The following is a 20,270-nucleotide window of genomic DNA, read 5'->3' as shown; positions in this document are numbered from 1 at the left end:
TTGCCCAAGTCTTTATTTCTTAAGATTTTATTTGAGAGAGAGAGCAGGAGCAGTTGGGAGAGGAAGAAGCAGGCTCCCTGCTGAGCAGAGAGCCCGATGTAGGGCTCCATCCCAGGACCCCGGGATCATGACCTGAGCCAAAGACAGCTGCTTAACCAACTGACCCACCCAGGTGCCCCTGCCCAATTCTTTACATTATTAGGGCCAATAATTTTTTTTCAGAGCTATTACCATCCTCCTCTGCCTCAACAAACATGGCAGTTGGACTCTGTCTCTGCCAATAGCAACATTATGCCTTAGCTTGCTCTGGTGTACAGAGAGTTAATAAGTAGTAGTCAAAACTTGTGATAGTATAGGATTTATAAGCAGTATCATTTTTACAGATTTTTTAAAAAGTAGATAGCATGGGGATCCCTGGGTGGCGCAGCGGTTTGGCGCCTGCCTTTGGCTCAGGGCGTGATCCTGGAGACCCGGGATCGAATCCCACATCGGGCTCCTGGTGCATGGAGCCTGCTTCTCCCTCTGCCTGTGTCTCTGCCTCTCTCTCTTTCTCTGTGACTATCATAAATAAATAAAAATTAAAAAAAAAAAAAGTAGATAGCATGAGTTTGTTTATATTCTTCTTTTCCCTCCACCCACCCATATCCTACTCTCTTCTCACACCACACATACACAGAAGCTCACCTGTACATTCTTTTATAGGCTTTCTGGCATTGTGTATATCACAATATACTACAGCATTGCTACTCAAAGTGAGGTCCGAGGATCATCAGTGTTGGCATCACTTGGGAGCTTGTCAGAGATACAGGTTCTAGAGCTTCACACACAATTTTCTGAATCAGAATCTGAATTTTAGCAAGGATTGCATGTGATTTGTATATACGTTAAGTTTTGAGGGCAATGTACTAGAATACAATTCCCCATATGCCTTCACTCAGGCTCCTTATCTTTTAAAAAGCTATCAACTCATTAATTGGGCAGCTCTCTGCCCCACCCCTTTTGGAATGTATTGCTAACCCAGTGATTCTGAAAGTGTGGTCTGAAAACTTCTGAGGGCCCTTAGAACCTTTCATGGGGTTCACAAGGTCTTCGCTCTTCCACTTACGTAGCTGCATGAGGCTAGACTGTCATCAGAACTTCAGCCCAAACAACATATTGCAACAGATCAAGTACAGAAATAGATACAGCTACTATTTTTTGAAGTTTTTTTTTTTATTTATTTATGATACAGAGAAGAGAGAGGCAGAGATACAGGCAGAGGGAGAGGGAGAACCAGGCTCCACGCACCGGCAGCCCGACGTGGGATTCGATCCCGGGTCTCCAGGATCTGGCCCTGGGCCAAAGGCAGGCGCTAAACCGCTGCGCCACCCAGGGATCCCAGATACAGCTACTATTAAGAGTGACACTGTTATTTACAAAAGTGAAAACAATGCCATTATTCTATTTTTTTGGTAATACTTTTGTTTTGGAAAATATAGTTACTCTCCAAAAAAATGCTATTTATGTTAACATGGAGTGCACGGGCCCAAAATAAAAAATTAGAACCACTGTCTAATCTGTCAATGAGAAAACAGACTCCAATATAGCATTTCACTTTCAACTTTATAGAAACATCAGTTTTGTAAATTGAGGGTAACCCTCTATTCCTAGGTCACATCCTTTCAGCTATCAATCTATTTATAATCTCTAAAATCTCACATTCCTAGTAAGAATCTGCACTTCTTTTTCCTGAATGAAGCAAGTAATCTATCTCCTCTCAGATGTTTAGTAACTTAGAGCTGCTTTTTCAAGGGAGCTTAACTACTGAAGAGAAGAATTGACCTAAGATCAATTGGGACTCACAAATCCAAGGGCTTTTGATTGTTCTGTTCGCACGAGCTAACATCCTACAACTGATGTTGGCAGAGACTCCTAAGAGGACTAACCGTTGTTGGCAGTGGCTGCTTTTTAAAAAAGTATTTAGTCAGCATTTCCCAGCCTTGGAGATTCCAGGATCTGCTCCTCTTACAGGAGAGTCCCAGGGTTTGCCTTCTCAAATAGTTTACACGGTTTGGCTGCATCTCTGAGATGAACAGCTCAATATTATTCTCTCAAGACTTTTACCTAAAGTCCAGCTCAAAGTATTTATCTACCTCTCTAGAGATATCTAAAACATCTTTAGCTCTCAAGATCCCTAAAGTTGTACAAAAGGAGTAAGCTTATAATAATGTATGTTATCACATTTCTGCTTTGGGTCTCCATAGCACTACTGTTTAAATTATCTTACTGTTTATAAATGTGTTGTGACACCCCTCCTCTCTCACAAAAGTCTCCTTAGGACTGTGTCTTGTTTATAGTTGTAGCTGCAGGGCCAGAACAGTGCCTGGCATGTGCATGCTTAATAAATATTGATATTTTATGAGTAGTGAACTATATAGAAACGGAGCATTAGGTTAACAGTTAACCTAAGAGGCTGTCTCCAAGGTGAGAATGTAACTGGAAAGAGCAAGGTATTAGTCTAGGGCCTAAGAGGGTCCATATGACAAGGCCTTTCTTAGTTTCTGGCATAAGGAATTCATGGCTTTGGTATTATGTGGGCCACAGGTTGACAGACTAGTTATGGGGAGTCATCAAGGGTAGACACTGGAATGCCAGACAAAATTTTTTGCCCTAGGAGTGGTCCTGTCTACCTGTATTGGTAATTTAATTGTGTGTGGAAAGCTAAGTATGATGATGATAAACCCTTTTTCTAGTGAGTGGGGTAAGAAGTAGAAGGAGGCATTGATATGAAGGATGGAAAGTAGACCCTTAAATTCCATTCTCTCTCTTTGGACTGGTCTCACTGAAGCTGAAATGAGCTAATGTACAATTTGAAGATAAATAGAACTCTCTAATTTTTTCCTCATAATGCCATACATAGTTAATTACAAACTCTTTTGAGACCCAAAGACGGGGTGGGAAGTGGACAAGGACCTTCCTTGTACTTGGAATGTTCTGAATGGAAATTTTCATAGTGAGACCAGATGCTGAAAGGTTAACTACAACATAGGCCATTTCAGGGATGTGCAGGAAAACACCAGGTTGTCAGAGGGAAGGAAAGATCTGCCAGGAGGCAGAAGCTACCAAAAAAATCAACTAAAATGTCTAGCACCATGCTGTCCTCATCTCATCACTCTGTACTGGGCTGCATCTTGAGGATTACCTGTGAAAATGTAGAGGCTTTCTCTAAGTCCAATCCAAACATAAGGAATGCCCTGGAGCATGCTGTTTTGTTTAGCTACAAACTGAAACTATGTCTTACAAATTAAATCTTTCTTTTCACCCTATTTTTCATATATACATATTTGTGTATTTATATACTACATATAAGCGTATATACACTGGAGCATGGTTTTAGTTGAATTCTGAAGAAACGTTGCAGATTAATGGATTAACAACCACATAATAGCTTCTGAACAAGGTGGAGATTCCACATTCTGTGGCATTTGGAAGGTTTTGAGAGCATTCAGAGGCCTCCATTGTTTCTTGCAGTATGTAATAATGGACATTTCTGTGGTAGAAATAGTTTTCTTCAAATAGCCTCTTGTATCTAAGGGATACCAATTTTATTCAGAAGTCATGCTGGGTTCTTAAAGGAGATTTACCAGATCCTCACTAATTTTCTTAGGAGTCAAGTTGGCTAGATGCATGTGTGGAATGATGAGACAGGCAAAGAAGGGATCCAGAACAAATTTCCCGCACTTGCAGAAGAGAAGATTGTAGAGAATTTTAGGGTTGTAGAGAATCTTAGGGCTATTAGAGGATATTGAGGAATGAGGAAAAAAAATTGAAAAGCAAAGCATTTTATGAAGATATGGATAGTGAGACAAGTTCATGAGATCAGAACCAAAAATAAGAACTACATTCATTTTGTCTAAGCGGAATGTTATCTCCATTTGTGGAAAAGTTATAGTAAAGGAACTGTTGTGGAACTATGAATATGTAAAATAAGACACTTTCTAACCACCAGGTTGCCAACAAGCACATGGAACAGATTTACATCCTTTCCACCTGTTTCTTTCCTGTGATCTCCTTCATTTTTTCTCATTTGTTTACTTTTTAAAAAAGTAAAGTAGCTAAAACTGCTTTCTTGCAACAGAACAGAGTACTATTTATATTTCTAAATAATAATTCTCTCTTCTATGAGGACTCCTGAAAGATTTTCTTTAAAGTAACATGTTCCTCAGGGTGCCTGGGTGGCTCATCAGTTCAGCATCTGCCTTCAGCTCAGATCATGATGTCAGGGGCCTGGAACTAAGCCCCACATTGGGCTCTCTGCTCAGCAGCAAGTCTGCTTCTCCATCTCCCTCTGATTTCTCTCACTCTCTCTCAAATAAATAAACAAAATCTTTAAAAACATAACATGTTCCTGTAGTCCAATATGTAGATATTTAGCTACTTGACAACAGACTGGAAAAGTAGGGATGTGGAGAAATTTAAAACTAAACCTATTGTCAATTGAAAATAATTCATTCACAACTGGAGAAAAGAATTTCAAATTTTTGATATAAGTGAATGGAAAATAATTGTTTTAAGAAAATCTAATTGATGTAAACTTTTTTTTTAAAAGATTATATTTGTTTATTCATGAGAGAACAGAGAGAGAGAGAGAAAGAGAGGCAGAGACACAGGCAGAGGGAGAAGCAGGCTTCATGCAGGGAGCCGGAGGTGGGACTTGATCCCAGGTCTCCAGGATCAGGCCCTGGGCTGAAGGCAGCGCTAAACCACTGAGCCACCCGGGCTGCCCACAGATTTCTTTGGAAACGCCATAACATTTTAAAAAATATTTTATTTTAATTCAATTTGCCAACATATAGTATAACACCCAGTGTTCATCTCATCACGTGCCCTCTAGTGCGGGTCACCCAGTTACCCCATCCCCCCACTTTCTCCCCTTCTGCAACCCTTTGTTTCCCAGTTAGTAATCTCTCATGGTTTGTCTTCCTAATTTTTCCCCACTCAGTTTCCCTCCTTTCCCTTATGTTCCCTTTCACTATTTCTTATATTCCACGTATTAGTGAAACCGTATGATGGTCTTTCTCCGATTGACTTAGCATAATACCCTCCAGTTCCATCTGCATCGGAGCAAATGGTAGGTATTCATCCTTTCTGATGGTTAATATTCCATTGTATATATAAACCACATCTTCTTTTTTAAAGATTTTATTTATTTATTCATGAGAGACACAGAGAGAGAGAGAGAGAGAGACAGGCAGAGGGAGAAGCAGGCCCCATGCAGGGAGCCGGATGTGGGCCTCGATCCCGGATCTCCGGGATCACGCCCCAGCTGAAGGCAGCGCTAAACCGCTGAGCCACTAGGGCTGCCCTAGACCACATCTTCTTTATCCATCCATCAATGGACACCGAGGCTCCTTCCACAGTTTGGCTACTGTGGACATTGCTCCTGTGAACATTGGGGTGCAAGTGTCCTATCCTTTCATTACATCTGTATCTTTGGGCTAAATACCCAATAGTGCGATTGCTGGGTCATAGGGTAGCTCTATTTTTAACTTCTTGAGAACCTCCACACTGTTTTCTGAAGTGGCTGCACCAACCTGCATTCTCGAAATGCCAAAACATTGAAAGTTCTTTTTCTCAGAGAATTAGGCATTTTGAGAGATGGAGTGAAGAAGTACCATTTTAGTGAATACATACTTGACCTAACAACTTGTGATTTGTCAATTGCACATCCTGCCCATTATCATATTTTGTGTCAGTAATCTGACCTGCTGAGGTTTAACTGATATAATTTGTGCTATGTGACTCAAACACTACCACAATTCTAATACTAGATAGGACTAGTACTTTTATTTTATTTTATTTTATTTTATTTTATTTTATTTTATTTTATTTTATTTTATTTTAATTAGGATCTATGATCCAGACTTTTTTTTTTTAAGGTTTTATTTATTTATTCATGATAGAGAGAGAGAGAGAGAGAGAGGCAGAGACACAGGCAGAGGGAGAAGCAGGCTCCATGCCAGGAGCCCGACGTGGGACTCGATCCCGGGGACTCCAGGATTGCGCCCTGGGCCAAAGGCAGGCACCAAACCGCTGAGTCACCCAGGGATCCCCAGTACTTTCATTTTAATTTGGGACATGAATAGTGTTAATATTCTAGCTTCTTTTTGGTCTCTTGAATAATGAAATTAGTTGTTTTTTTTAAGATTTTATTTATTTATTAAATTTAAAATTTTTTTAAAGATTTATTTATTTATTTATTCATGAGAGAGAGAGAGAGAGAGAGAGACAGGCTGAGAGAGAGAAGCAGGCTCCATGCAGGGAGCCTATGTGGGACTTGATTCTAGGTCTCCAGGATCACACCCTGGGCCGACGGCAGGCGCCAAACCACAGAGCCACCCGGGCTGCCCAGTGAAATTAGTTTTAAAAGACGAGTGAGTTGGCTCACATACGTGTACACAGGCCAGAAACCTGCTAAAATGTTCAGTGCCATGAGAATTTCACTTTTATGCCAGATACCATTATTAAACTGCAAATTAACTTTTCAAATACGATACCCCACAAACTTCCAATAATTTCAGTTTCACTTTGACTTGGATGTTTGAGAGTGCATTTTACATTAATACACAAACTTTACTCATAACTTGTCATAGACTAGAAGTCATATAATACATGAAAAACCAAGGCACTGAGAAAATCTAACTTTAAAGAAATCATTATAACAAATGTTTGTGGGAGCCCTTGATCATACTTTCCATTGTGTCCATTTATTGAACAATCAATATCCCCACACTTGACGTCGAAATATTTAAGTTATATAAAGAATCATAGAGCAACATTAAAAAATATTTTCAGTACTATTCTTTGTGTTTTCATGAGTGTATCTGTGTCGACTGCAGAACAGAAAATATGGTATCTTTTGTCCCTCAAGTTAAATTAATCAAATGGTCTCCCTTCTCTAACTCTTTTTTAAACAGCTACTTTCAAAGCTTGACAGACATTTCTTTGTCATCGTAGCAACCTAGTGAGCACTGGCTAGTATTATGAGAAGAGAGCCATTTCTAGTCCATATTCTAATTTGGTGTTCTTCGGTCCCCAGTAAAGGTTACTAAGGAGTTGATGTTTTAAAAGTTTGAAATTATCTGCATTAAAGGTGATACGTTTAAAATCTGTAACTACTAAGTAAAGGGAAATTGATAGAATACACCTTCCTAAGGAAGATTTTCTCTTGCAAGCAACTCCTTGAGCTGTTTCAACTTACAGTTATATAGTGGGGGGCGCTGCATTTCATATCCTTCCGGGTACCAGGCGTTCAGGAGCCGGAACAACCAATATCAGCGATAGCTTCGTAAAATTTGAACAAATGCCATCCAAAGGCTTTTTCATTTCTTTGTAAAACTGACTTTTTTTTTTTTTTGCAAAACTGACACTTTTTTTTTCTTTTCTTTTCTTTTTGCAAAACTGACTTCTCTTGGGACTCCCGGGTGGCTCAGCGGTTGAGCCTTCAGCCCAGGGCGTGATCCTGGAGACCCAGGATCGAGTCCCGCATCGGGCTCCCTGCATGGAGCCTGCTTCTCCCTCTGCCTGAGTCTCTGCCTCTCTCTCCATCTCTTATACATAAATAAATAAAATCTTAAAAAAAAAAAAAAAAAAGCTGACTTCTCTTTCCCGCTTCAGGCGTGTGGAGGCCTTGAGGGGGAGGGGCATTTTGCTGCAAACTCCGCCTCTCCCAAATCTCAGCTCCACGGAACCTCCCCGTCTCACATTTCAGGGCAGCAGAAAAGTGGGTCCAGGCGCGCGCCCGCCTAACGTTTTGCCCTCCTTCCTACCCAGGGCCCGGAAGGGACGGCAGCAGAAATACTGGGCTCCCGTGACGGAGCTCGGAGGCCTCCTCGCGCCTCCCCTCCCGCCACTCGCAGCCTCTTCCGCAGGTCCCCTCGTCCTCGGCGCGCACCGTCAAGCCCTTGGGCCACCCCGACATCCACCTGTTCCCGCATCCACAGCCCCGCCAGTCTCCAGCCCCAGCCAATCACAGCCTTCCGCAGGTGACGGAGGCTCCTCCCCTCCGGCTCCTTCGGCCCCGCCCCCTTCCGGAACCGCTTCCCGCCCTCTGGGCTCCTTGACCAATCGTCTGCGACTGAGTGGCCTTTGGTTCCCGCCCCCTCCAGCCCCTCCCTCCTCAGGTCCCGCCCCCTGCCGCTGAAGGCTGACGGCATCACCTGACCCGGAGGCGCTCGGTCGAAAGGAAGGCAAGAAGGGGCGTGTGCGCGGAGGGGAGGGGCGCGAGAAGAAAGGGGGGATGCCGGGAGCGGGGCGGGGAGAAAGGGGTGTCAGTCGGATCTCGCGAGAGAGGACGGAAGCCTGTGGGAGCCCGTGGCCTTTAAAGTGCGGTTCAGCCCTTTCCTCCAGGGGTAGTTTGTAAACACGGCTGAGCTCGGGCCTCCCGGGCGGCAGCGAGAAGCATGAACTAGCGACCTGGGAAGGTGAGTAGCGCGGGCGGAAGGCCGCAGGGCTGCGGCTGGAGGGAGAGGGAGAGAGAAGGCGCTAACATGGCGACGTCGCTCCGCGTAGTCCCCACCCCCCGCTTCCCATCGCCTCGGGCGCTCCTGCCTCGGTGCCCGGCCCTCGGGGCGACCCAGGCCGTCCCGCCAGCTGCGCGGCAGGCGCGGCGTCGGCGGCGGGGAGCCCGGCCGGCCCGGCGGGCCCGTTATAGGGAACTGGCGTTCGTCGTTCCGGCCCCTCCCCGCTCGCGCGCTTTCCTAACGAGGAGGAAAAAGGAATAACGGCGCCTCTTAGACCCCTCCCCCCCGGTTCGCCTTCCCCTTCCCCGGTTAGGTCGGAGGTGTCCGGGCGCCCCCACGCCGCACCCCCGGGGGCGCAGGGAGACCCCCGCCTTCAGCCCTTGGATCTGCAGGGAGAGGGCCGGCTCGGGTCTCCCCGCCCAGGACTCGGGGGTGCGGGGACTGTGTGGGTGATGCTGGCGGGGAGGGGGGTCGGGGTCCCCGCCTGCGGCCGCGCCGACGGCCTGGGCAGCCCGGGAGCTGGAAGTCCCCGCCGGTTCTGTCCTTTCTGCCCCCTCACACTCCCGCCACCCCCCGCTTTTTCCCTGTGGGGCGGGGCTGAGGTGTGGGTGCAGATTGATTCTGGTATTTTCCCCCATTTTCTTTCTTTTCTTTTTTTTTTTTTTTTTAAACCTCCCCGCACGGACTGCAGAGCCTCTGTAGGGTAAATAACCTGTGCCTTTTTTTTTTTTTTTTTTAATGCCCTAGGGACCAGGGCCGAGGGAGTGACTGTGTGTGTCTGTATTTTTTGTGTTAGCTCGTTGAACCGACGCTAGAGGAAGGAGAAGGCGGAGGAGCTGGGGATCATTTGTGTCCTTAGATAGTCTGAAATTGCTTTCGCTTGGGGGGCGGGGGCGGGGGGGGGGGGGAGTTGAAAACTGGTTGAGGCCAAGCGCAAAACTACCGTCAATATGGTAGAGTAAAGGGATTACACCTGATGGACGACCTTCGCCCTGTTGACTGATAGTTAAATCATAATGTGAAAGTCCTCATTTCTTGGGGGTTTTAAATTATGGAGACGGTAACCGTGCGTTGACTTTAATGTACACACTTGATGTCCAGACAAACCTGTACCTCTCTGAGTGCACTTTGTGTCCTGTGTGAAGAAACCACTGGCACTGTCAGTAAGTAATAGCCTTTCTAGGCGTCGTTTTTAAATAGCCGTGTAACCTTGGTCCGTTGTACCAGAACTTGAAGGTAATAAGCTTGTTCAAAAGTCAGCCCTACAGGTTAAGTGACCTGAAAGGCAAACACAGTAGCAATTCCATCTTGTGATTACATTTGTTACACTGATTTGAGGAATCCGCTGTAAACACTTCGCAGAACTGCAAGAGTATCTTTGTAAAGGATGTTTAAAAAAAAAAAAAAAAGAGATGCCCTCTTACAGATAAAGAATTAGTTAAGGATGTTCTTGAATCTTTAAGGTCATCAGTAATTGAGTAACAATTAAAAATCTTGGTCTTTTTTTTTTTAAGATTTTATTTATTAAAAAAAGAAAGATTTATTAATGAGAGAGAGAGGGAGGCAGAGACAGAGGCAGAGGGAGAAGCAGGCTCCATGCAGGGAGCCCCATTTGGGACTCCATCCCAGGACCCCGGGGTCACGCACCTGAGCCGGAAGGCAGATGCTCAACCGCTGGGCCACCCGGGCATCCCAAAAATCTTGGTCTTTGTAATTTATAAGAATCTTACAAATTTATGGTTGTTTGTATGCTGCTTTCCGAAGACCTGTTTTATCTTGCTTCGAGAGGATTACGGCCATTAGATTTTTAATTATTTGAAATATATTGTGGTAATTTAGAACATAGATGTTTGTATTTGTCAATAAGGAAGGAGCTTTCAGGAACTGTGTGTGTGTGTTTTTAAGGTACATGTGTCTTCTGTAGATCTCATTGCATTTCTTGGAAATTCTTTTTAACCTTATAAGAATGTATATTTCATCCTTGGGGCACTATATCATAATGTATTAAATATGTAATCCAGAAATTCCTGTATTTTCTTTACTTGGAGTATTTGTTTCATATTTTTAAACAGTACAAATTAAGATTATTATGTCAGCTCTTTAACATAATTTGGAGGGATGCTTTTTCTTGGTATTCAGGATTTAAAAGCTATCTGAATATCATTTTTAAAAATGTTATGCTAGGGGCATCTGGGTGGCTCAGTTGGTTAGGTGTCTGCCTTCGCTTGGAGTCATGATCCCAAGGTTCTGGGATGACCCCCCGCCCCACTCCTTGCTCAGCAGGGAGCCTGCTTCTTCCTCTCCCTCTTGTTAGTGCTTGCTCTCTCCTCGCTCTCAAATAAAATCTTTAAAAAAAAAATGCTACACATCAAATGTCTACTACCTATAACTAGCATTAAGTCTCAAGAAATAATTACATTTTTTCCTACCTAAATTGTTGTATTTTGAAAAAGTTGGGTTTTAATGATTTAGATGTTCTCTGCTGATAAATTGTTAGATTATATTAGATCAAATGTGTCGATCTTATCTGTGTCATTTTGAGCAAATAATACAATCCCCCCCCCCTTTTTTTTGGTATATTTTTTTATTGGAATTCGATTTGCCAACATATAGTATAACACCCCGTGCTGGACAGCCCAGGTGGCTCAACGGTTTAGCGCCGCCTTTAGCCCAGGGTGTGATCCTGGAGATCTGGGATCGAGCCCCATGTCGGGCTCCCTGCATGGAGCCTGCTTCTGTCTCTGCCTCTCTCTCTCTCTCTCTCTCTCTGTCTCTCATGAATAAAAAAAATAAAATCTTAAAAAAAAAAAAAACAGGGATCCCTGGGTGGCGCAGCGGTTTGGCACCTGCCTTTGGCCCAGGGCGCGATCCTGGAGACCCGGGATCGAATCCCACATCAGGCTCCCGGTGCATGGAGCCTGCTTCTCCCTCTGCCTATGTCTCTGCCTCTCTCTCTCTCTCTCTCTGTGACTATCATAAATAAATAAAAATTAAAAAAAAAACAAACAACTTGTCAACATACAGAATAACACCCAGTGCTCATCCCGTCAAGTGCCCCCCTCAGTGCCCGTCACCCAGTGATCCCATCCCCTCCACCACCTCTCCTTCCCCTATTCCTTGTTCATTCCCAGAGTTAGGAGTCTCTCGTGTTCTGTCACCCTCTCTGATATTTCCCACTTGTTTTCTCTCCTTTCCCCTTTAATCCTTTTCCCCATTTTTTAATATTCCCCCAATGAATGAAACCATATAATGTTTATCCTCTGATAATCTCTCTTTTTAAAAACTCATTGAATAACAGTAATTGGATAGTTAAATGATCCTTAGAAATTAATACATTTAGTACTTGTTATGCTATTCACTGTCATTAAAATGTACTATTTTAGTTTAACTTGGTTTTTCACTTAGTATTTCACACCTATTCCTTGAGACTAAGGACTTACTTAAAATGCTGCATGTTTTCTTAATGTAATTCTTAATGAGGGGTATAGTGATAGTATTCACTTATTTTCATCCAAGGGAAAACCCACAAAACATTTTATTTCTTTTGCTCTGTTTCTTGAGCTCAAGGTTAAAAAGTTAGAGTAAAACATAATTTCAGAAAATTTAAGGAAGTTTGTGGATTTTTAAGGCTAACAATAACTGGAATTACTTTACATATATTACTATAAATGTGTCCTGTATTATATAATTATAGCTATGTATGTATTATATATACTTTCATTTATTCTTTTTAACAATCTTGAAACATTCATTTACATTTTTAAGTATGTTTAAGTGATGCTTTTTTTTTTCTTGGCATTTTGGCAGTGGTAGTAGAGTGATTAAAAACATGTTTTTTTTTTTAAGATTTTATTTATTTATTCATGAGAGACACAGAGAGAGAGAGATAGAGGCAGAGACAGGCAGAGGGAGAAGCAGGCTCCATGCAGGGATCCGGATGTGGGACTCGTTCCTGGGTTTCCAGGATCAGGCCCTGGATTGAAGGGGGGCACTAAACTGCTGAGCCACCTGGGCTGCCCAAAACATTTTTTTGTTTTCTATTTACATCCCCCAGGAAGGGATGTAAATAGAATGTTTTTGGGCTGAGGCTTATTCACCCATGGCTGCGTTCTGTATCTTAACAAAGATAGTGATTCTCCTTTTTTTCTCTCTTAATACCCAAGGAATAGAAACAGTCCCAACAGTAGTAGTAGCTTATTACCACAGTGATTCTCAAGATTAGTAGGGGAAAACAGGGTGGGAATGTTTAAAATTGGCAAAAAGCCCATTGGCACAATACCAAGTGTATTTTGGTTATTTGACTAATAGTGGATCTCGTTATCTTGATAATACTACCTTAATTTACAAATTCCGTAAATGTTCTTTAGTTTGCTTACCTGAACCTAAACCTTACCTTTGTCATTCCAACTTCATAGCTTTGTTCTTCTAGTTTTGTAGGTTTTTTCTAATTCTTGTGTGTGGGCTAGTGTGTTTCTATTTATTGAACACTTAAAATAGTGTTACTAGAAATCAACTACAAGTTTGCCCTACTGACAAATAACTTTTCATTATTTTTGTTGCCTTCTAATTTTTGCATATAAATTATAGCTTCAAAATAAATTATGGCTTCGACAGAATTATATCATTAGAGACAGTTATGTTTTATTTTTATAGCTTTTGCATTTCCCCATATTGTCTAACTTTTGTAATATATAGTGGTTACATGATAGTTTACCAGTTGACCATTAAAATTTCCTCAATTTAAAGCCCAATGGGAAAATAATTTTCATTTTCTATTTTTATATTGAATTGAGCATCTCTGTGCTTAAATCTTTTTATTTATTTTTAATTGTTTCTGTAGGATACTAATCTCAGTTGAGATTACTAGGTCAGAGGATATAAATATTTCTCTATTGCCAAATTTTTACCTCCCCAAAATGTTGAGCAAGTCCACACTGTCAAGAGAATCTGAGCGCACCAACTTTGGAGTTGTGCTGATTAATAAAGTAGGATTGCTTAATTAGAAATTATTAATGGAAATAAATTGGATTATTTAGCAGTTTTACTTAGTAGACCATATCAATTATTCAGTAGACCAGTCTATAGTTATTTGCTTACGAGTGATCCATGTGCTGGGACAGATATATATATATATATATTTACTGTCATTTCACTATTTCTCATAAAGATTACTGAAACTTCTGACGGTCTGGTAACAGCAATCCTTAAATTTGATGTAGTTTTACATGGCTTTCATGTTGAGTGTTTCATGCTAGTTTGCTTTAATATAAGAGCTACTCTCTGACCTATAGATTGATGAGTTATTAAAACTCATGATGACATTTATTTCCATATAGGTAATCTTTGAAATGAATGGGTATTTTATAGTCAAATTGACTGCATTGTTGTTTCCTTAGTGTAGTCTTCTGGTACATAATATGTATATAATGTTTTAGGAGCTAGACTGTCATGGTTTATATAGTGCTAGTTTTAGGTATATAGTTTAGTGATTCAGCACTTCCATACATAACCCTGTTCTCATTATAAATGACAAGTGCCTGCCTTAATCCCTATCACCTATTTAAATCCATTCTCCTCCAACCCCCCCACCCCCCGCCCTTTCTGGTAACCATCAGTTCTCTATAATTAAGAGTCTGTTTCTTGGTTTGTCTCTCTCACATTTTTGTTTGCTTATTTCTTTTGTTTCTTAAATTCCACATGTGAATAAAATCATATGGTATTTGTCTTTCTCTGACTTATTTCACTTAGCATAATATTCTCTGGTGCCATCTATATTATTGCAAATGGCAGGGTTTCCTTCTTTTTTTATGGCTGGGTAATATTCCGAGGGGTGTTTGTGTCTGTGTGTCTGTCTGTATCACATCATCTTCATTCATTTATTGATGGACACTTGGGCTGCTTCCATTGTAAATAATGCTGCTATAAACTTAACAGGTGCATGTATCTCTTTGAATTAGTGTCTTTGTATTCTTGGGGTAAATACCCATTAGTGCAATTGCTGGATCCTAACGTAGTTCTACTTTTAGCTTTTTGAGGAACCTCCATACTGGTTTCCACAGTGGCTGCACCAGTTTGCAGTCCCACGAAGAGTGCACAGGTGTTCTCTTTTCACCACATCCTCACCAACACTTATTATTTCTTGTGTTCTTGATTTTAGTCATTCTGACAGGTGTGAGGTGATACCTCATTGTAGTTTTGATTTTCATTTGCCTGATAAGTGACGATGAGCATCTTTTCATGTGTCTTTTGGCCATCCGTATGTCTTCTTCTAATGTTCTTTTGAATTCTTTACGATTATTCAACTAATGTAACTGTACCATCAGTTCTCAGTCACAGTTTTGAGAATCACTGTGTCTTTTATCATTTGTAAGGAAGGTTTTAAGATTATTGACATATGCTGGATTGAGGGTTACTCCTTTTTTTTTTTTTTTTTAAAGATTTTATTTATTTATTCATGAGAGACAGAGAGAGGCAGAAACATAGAGGAAGAAACAGGCTCCTTGCAGGGAACCAGATGTGGGACTCGATCCCTGGACCTGGGATTATGCCCTGAGCTGAAGGCAGACGCTCAACCATTGAGCTACCCAGGCCTCCCAAGGGGAGAATATTCCTATAGTAATATTCTTTCACTTAATTTTGATATACTTTGAGAGGAGGAGAGAGAGGAGTTTACTAATGTTGTAGTGGGAATTATACATAACCTATATCGTATCTAATTTGTCCTCTTTATAATGAGAAATTGGTATCAATATACTCTTAATAGCAGTGATAGCTAGGACTTACTGTAATTCTTGGTGAGCTATGAATTTCTATTTTCTTTTTACTTTTACAAAAGATAAGTTTTTAATAAGGAGTAAGTAGGGACGCATGGGTGGCTCAGTGGTTGAGTGTCTGCCTTTGGCTCAGGGTATGATCCCAGTCTGGGGATGGAGTCCCACATTGGGCTCTCTGTGAGGAGCCTGCTTCTCCCTCTGCCTGTGTCTCTGCCTCTCTCTCTGGGTCTCTCGTGAATAAATAAATAAAATCTTTTTTTTTTTTTTTTTTTTAAAAGCAATAGTACATTTTTTACATCTACCTTTAGAAAAATAATGCTACGGGCATTATTAGATAACCAAATCTAAAATGATATTATTAGTAAAAACTTGTATTATGTTTTATGTTCATAATATGTATTGTTTATGTTCATAACCATAAATCTGCAAGGTCTTGTACAGTTCTTTTTAAAGATTTATTTATTTTAGAGAGGGAGAGAGCGCACAGGTGAGTAGAGGGAGGCAGAGGGGGAAAGAATCCTCAAGTAGACTCCCTGCTGAGTGTGGAGCCTGCCATAGTGTTCTATCCTACCCTTGAGATCATGACCTGAGCCAAAACCAAGTCAGACACCTAACCAACCTACAGAGCCACCCAGGTGCCCCTATGTCTATTTCTAACGTTCTGTTGTAATTTTAAGACAATAACTTGCTTATCTTACATCACCCAGGGATTAGAGGTCTGGGAATAATTAAGACTCACTTAAAAAATGAAGTTTAACTTAAAACTGATATTTTTACTAAGGAATATTTTCGTATATGGGGCTGATCTCAATATTCACATATTCACATTTTCATGAATACAGTATTGGGAAGCCTGAGGTGTTCTTTATGTCTGCCATCAACTTTGAGGAATTTTGTCAAAACACTTCTATACTCTTGGGAATTGGTGATAAGTGTGAAGAACATGTCATGTCTGCTGTGAGTGGGGCAAAATTAAAAGCTGTTTTCCTCATTAAAGCTGGGCTTCTGTTTTTCTCACTTTTGAGGCATTTGATTTCCTTACATAGATGAACTAGACAGTATGGGATAACATCAAATTCATGGGTTAAAGATTAAAAACCTTTTATTTAAAAGTTAAACATGTAGTTCTCAGTTTGGGGCTTTAAAGAAGGTAGTAAGATTAGGATTGATTAGTATTAGGAAAATATATACTTAATGTCAAAGTAAAATACAGTAAAACTTGTAATAAAATTAATAGATACCATGTAAGTGCCATATACTGTGCTATGTATTTTATATATAGTATTATCCTTTATTCTTTTTGACGACAGTGAAAGTGATGTGTTATTTCTTGTGAACTAGGACCATAGTGAAATCACCCCATTTAAATTTTTCCTAATACAGAAATTAAGGGGTGCCTGGGTAGCCCAGTCAGTCAAGCATCAGCTGTCAGCTCAGGTCATGTCATGATCCCAGGGTTCTGGGATCAAGCCCCACATCTGGCTCCCAGCTCAGCAGTGAGTCTGCTTCTTCTCCCTCTCCCTCCTCCCTAGCCCCTGGCTTGTGCTCTCACCCTCTCAAATAATCTAAAAAAAACCCCAAAGTTAAGATACCTTAACTTTGAAAGGGAGTATAGTCCTACTAGCTCATAGTTACAGATTTTCAAGCTCTTAGGTTTAAATTTTGTTATTATGACCATCATGATGTTCCCAAGACTTCAGGATTGCGCTAGGATCACTTTTTGCATTTTGTGGCTCTAGACCAAGATATGAGAAGGAAATTACAGCACAGAGTTCTGTGTCTATAAGGTATTGCGGCCCTGAAACCTTATGACACAAGCCTGACCTCCTGGGTATCTTAACATTTTTGCTCATTCTATTTCCTATTCCTGCATCTCAATTTGCCCCACATACTTTGCATCTTAAAGCAACACAAATTCATCTCACAGTTTTTGTAGGTCATAAGTCCAGGTAGGCTCAGCTGGGGCTTCTGCTTAGGGTCTTACAGAGCCAAAATTTAATGTTGCCTGAGCTGTATTCCGTGTTAAAATGAGTGGGGGATAGATAATCCACTTCCAGGTTTATTCAAATTTTTGGCTGAATTCAGATCCCTTGTGGACTGACAACCAGGGCTGGTATTTGCTCATGGAAGCTGAAAGGCTTTCAGTCCTGCCCACTCCAGTAATGTCAGGTCTCTCTCATGCTTCTAATTTCTGTGAATTATATGCTGCTGAATCTGACTCCAGACAAAGTTTTCTCTTCTAAGATTTTATTTTTGTTTATTCATGAGAGAGGCAGAGACACAGGCAGAGGGAGAAGCAGGCTCCCTGTGGGGAGCCTGATGGGAGACTCAATCCCAGGACCCTGGGATCATGAACCAAGCAGAAGGAAGATGCTCAACTGCTGAGCCACCAAGGCGCCGGAAAGTTTTCTGTTCTTAAAGTCTCCTATAATTAGATTAGGCCCACTCGATAACCCAGGATAATCTTCTGTTTTAGGATCTGTAATCTTTTTCTACTTCTTCAACATACTTTTATTTGAATCCAGTGGATTTTGATGTTTTAAGGTATTGATCAACTTACACTTCTCTGCAATAAATATAAATTGAACTTTTCTAAGTTTCTTACTGATTTCATGGAACTCTATTGGGACAGAGCATTTTTGGGCAATATTTTGAGAATGGAAGAAGCAATCATTACATGAAGAGTTTTATTGTTCCTGTCATCACACTAAACAATATATATGAATTCAGAACATTCCTAAACACAGGGCAAAATGCCATTCTTAAAAACAAAGCTTTGCTTTAACAGGAATACTTATAAGACAGGCAAAGACACAAGCCTGAGGTTTAGTGGTGCCTGGATTAAGGGGTTTTAAGAAACTTTTAAAATAATCCCCTTGTTTTGTTCTATGGCGGTTTTACAACCTGGGGCAATGCATGGTAATGATATTTGGTTATGGGTGAGAAGTATGGGTTTCTTTTGAACTGTGGAAGAATGAGGATTTAGGGAAAGTAGGCAGATCATTTTTAGGAAAGCAAACATAGGGAAATTAAAGATATGGAAATTTTCTTAAACTTATCCTGCTTAGGTGTCCCTTGGAATGCATTAGTGTACTTTAAGTAATACATACACCTGTTTGAACACTGCTTTGAGAAGACTGTCCTCTTCCTGCCTAGCTCCTATCCTCCCACAAGGCCAGGTTAACTATATCCACATACAGACATACCTTAGAGATATGGCAGGTTTGGTTCCAGATGACCACAGTAAAGCAAATCAGATGAATCTTTTGGTTTCCTAGGACATATAAAATTTATGTTTCACTATGTTATAGCCTGTTAATTTTGTGCTAGTATTATATCTAAAAAAATAAAGACTGTAACTTAAAAATACTTTATCGCTTAAAGAAAAGTACTAACCATCATCTGAGTTTTCAGCCATTTGTAATCTTTTTGTTGGTGTAGGGTTTTGCCCTTGATGGGTGTTCACTGATCAGGTGGTGGTTGCTGAAGATTGGGGTGGCTATGGCAGTTTCTTTAAATATGACATCAATGAAGTCATGGAACTTTCAAAGTTGAAGTCAGTCCTCTCAGACCCAGTCACTGCTTTATCAACTACTTTTATTAATATTCTAAATTCTTTGCTATCATTTCAACAAGGAGTGGATTCCGTCTTAAGAAATCACTTACTTTGCTCATTCATAAGGCATCTCCTCGTCCATTAAGGTTTATCGTGAGATTGTAGTAATTCAGTCACATCTTTAGACTCCACTTCTAGTTCTCTTGCTGTTTCCACTGCATCTGTAGTTACTTCCTCCACTGAAGTCTTAAACCCCTCAAAATATTCATAAGAGTTGGCATCAGCATCTTCTAAACTCCGGTTAATGATATTTTGAATCACAAATACTCTTAATGGCATCTAGAATGATGCATCTTTTTAGAAGGTTTTCAGTTTACTTTGTCTAGATCCATCAAAGGAATCACTATCTTTAGTAACTACAGTTCTACAAAATCTATTAAGGCTTGAAAGAACTACTCCTTGATCCATGGGTGGGAATAGGTGTGTTTAGCAGACACGAAAATGTTAATCTTATACATCTCCATCAGAGCTTGTGGGTGTCTAGTGCATTGTCAATGAGCAGCAACATTTGAAAGGAATCTTTTCCTGAGCAGCAGTTATCAAGAGTGAGCTTAAAAAATTCAGTAAACCCTGTTGTAAAAAGATATGCTGTCATCCAGATTTTGTTCTTCCATTTACAGAGCACAGAGTAGACTGAGCCTAATTACTAAGATTTTCAGAATGATCTAGGAGCATTGGCTTCAACTTAAAGTTACCAGCTGTGTTAGCCCCAAGCAAGAGAGCCTGAAGCTTTGAAACCAGGCGTGAACTTTTCTCTAGTTATGAAAGTCCTAAATGGCATCTTCTTCTGAACTATGGCTGTTTCATCTACATTGAAAATCTATTGTTTAGTGTAGCCACTTTCATTAATAATGATCTTAGCTAGATATTCTAGGTAACTTGCTGCAGTTTCTATATTAGCAATTGCTGCTTCATCTTGTACTTTAAAAAAAAAAAATTAAGTAATCTCTACACCCAGTGTGGGGCTCAAACTCATGACCCCAAATCAGGAGTTGCATGCTCTACTGACAGAGCTATGCAGGTACCCCCTCACCTTATACTTTTATAATTATGAAGGTGGTTTCTTTCCTTAAACCTCATGAACCAATTCTGATAGCCTCCAACTTTTCCTCTGTAGCGTCCTCACCTCTCTCAGCCTTCTAAGAAAGAGAGTTAGGGCTTTAGTCTGGATTAGGTTTTAGCTTAAGGGAATGTTGTAGCAGGTTTGATCTTCTATTCAGACTACTAAAACGTTCAATTATAAAGCTGTTTCATTTATCATTTGTGTGTTCACTAGAATAGCACTTTTGATTTCCATCAAGTTGTTTACTTTTGCATTCACGGCTTGCATTCACTACCTGTATGGTGCAGCTTTTGGCCTGTCTTAGCTTTCAACATGCC

The 20,270-nt window shown here is 40.8% G+C and overlaps 1 protein-coding gene and 1 long non-coding RNA gene across 21 annotated transcripts in view; one reads left to right on the top strand and one right to left on the bottom strand.

The window, feature by feature from the left end:
* Positions 1-20,270, bottom strand: part of LOC102155817 — a 102,405-nt gene that overhangs the window by 26,589 nt on the left and 55,546 nt on the right. For all 6 annotated transcript variants that reach the window (XR_005384760.1, XR_005384759.1, XR_005384757.1 and 3 more), the window contains one exon: positions 18,481-18,548. This is a non-coding gene — a long non-coding RNA (uncharacterized LOC102155817). The remainder of the gene's footprint in view (positions 1-18,480; positions 18,549-20,270) is intronic.
* ATF2 (activating transcription factor 2) overlaps positions 8,293-20,270 on the top strand; it is an 84,973-nt gene continuing 72,995 nt past the window's right edge. For 9 of the 15 annotated variants that reach the window (XM_038584916.1, XM_038584915.1, XM_038584910.1 and 6 more), the window contains exon 1: positions 8,293-8,462. The gene's annotated coding sequence lies outside the window, so the exon portion shown is untranslated. The remainder of the gene's footprint in view (positions 8,463-20,270) is intronic. The other 6 variants (XM_038584917.1, XM_038584906.1, XM_038584919.1 and 3 more) reach the window with 1 other exon arrangement.

Source organism: Canis lupus, chromosome 36 (genome assembly GCF_011100685.1).
Source record: "Canis lupus familiaris isolate Mischka breed German Shepherd chromosome 36, alternate assembly UU_Cfam_GSD_1.0, whole genome shotgun sequence".
Taxonomy (NCBI): domain Eukaryota; kingdom Metazoa; phylum Chordata; class Mammalia; order Carnivora; family Canidae; genus Canis; species Canis lupus.
This window is presented reverse-complemented; position numbering and strand designations above follow the sequence as displayed.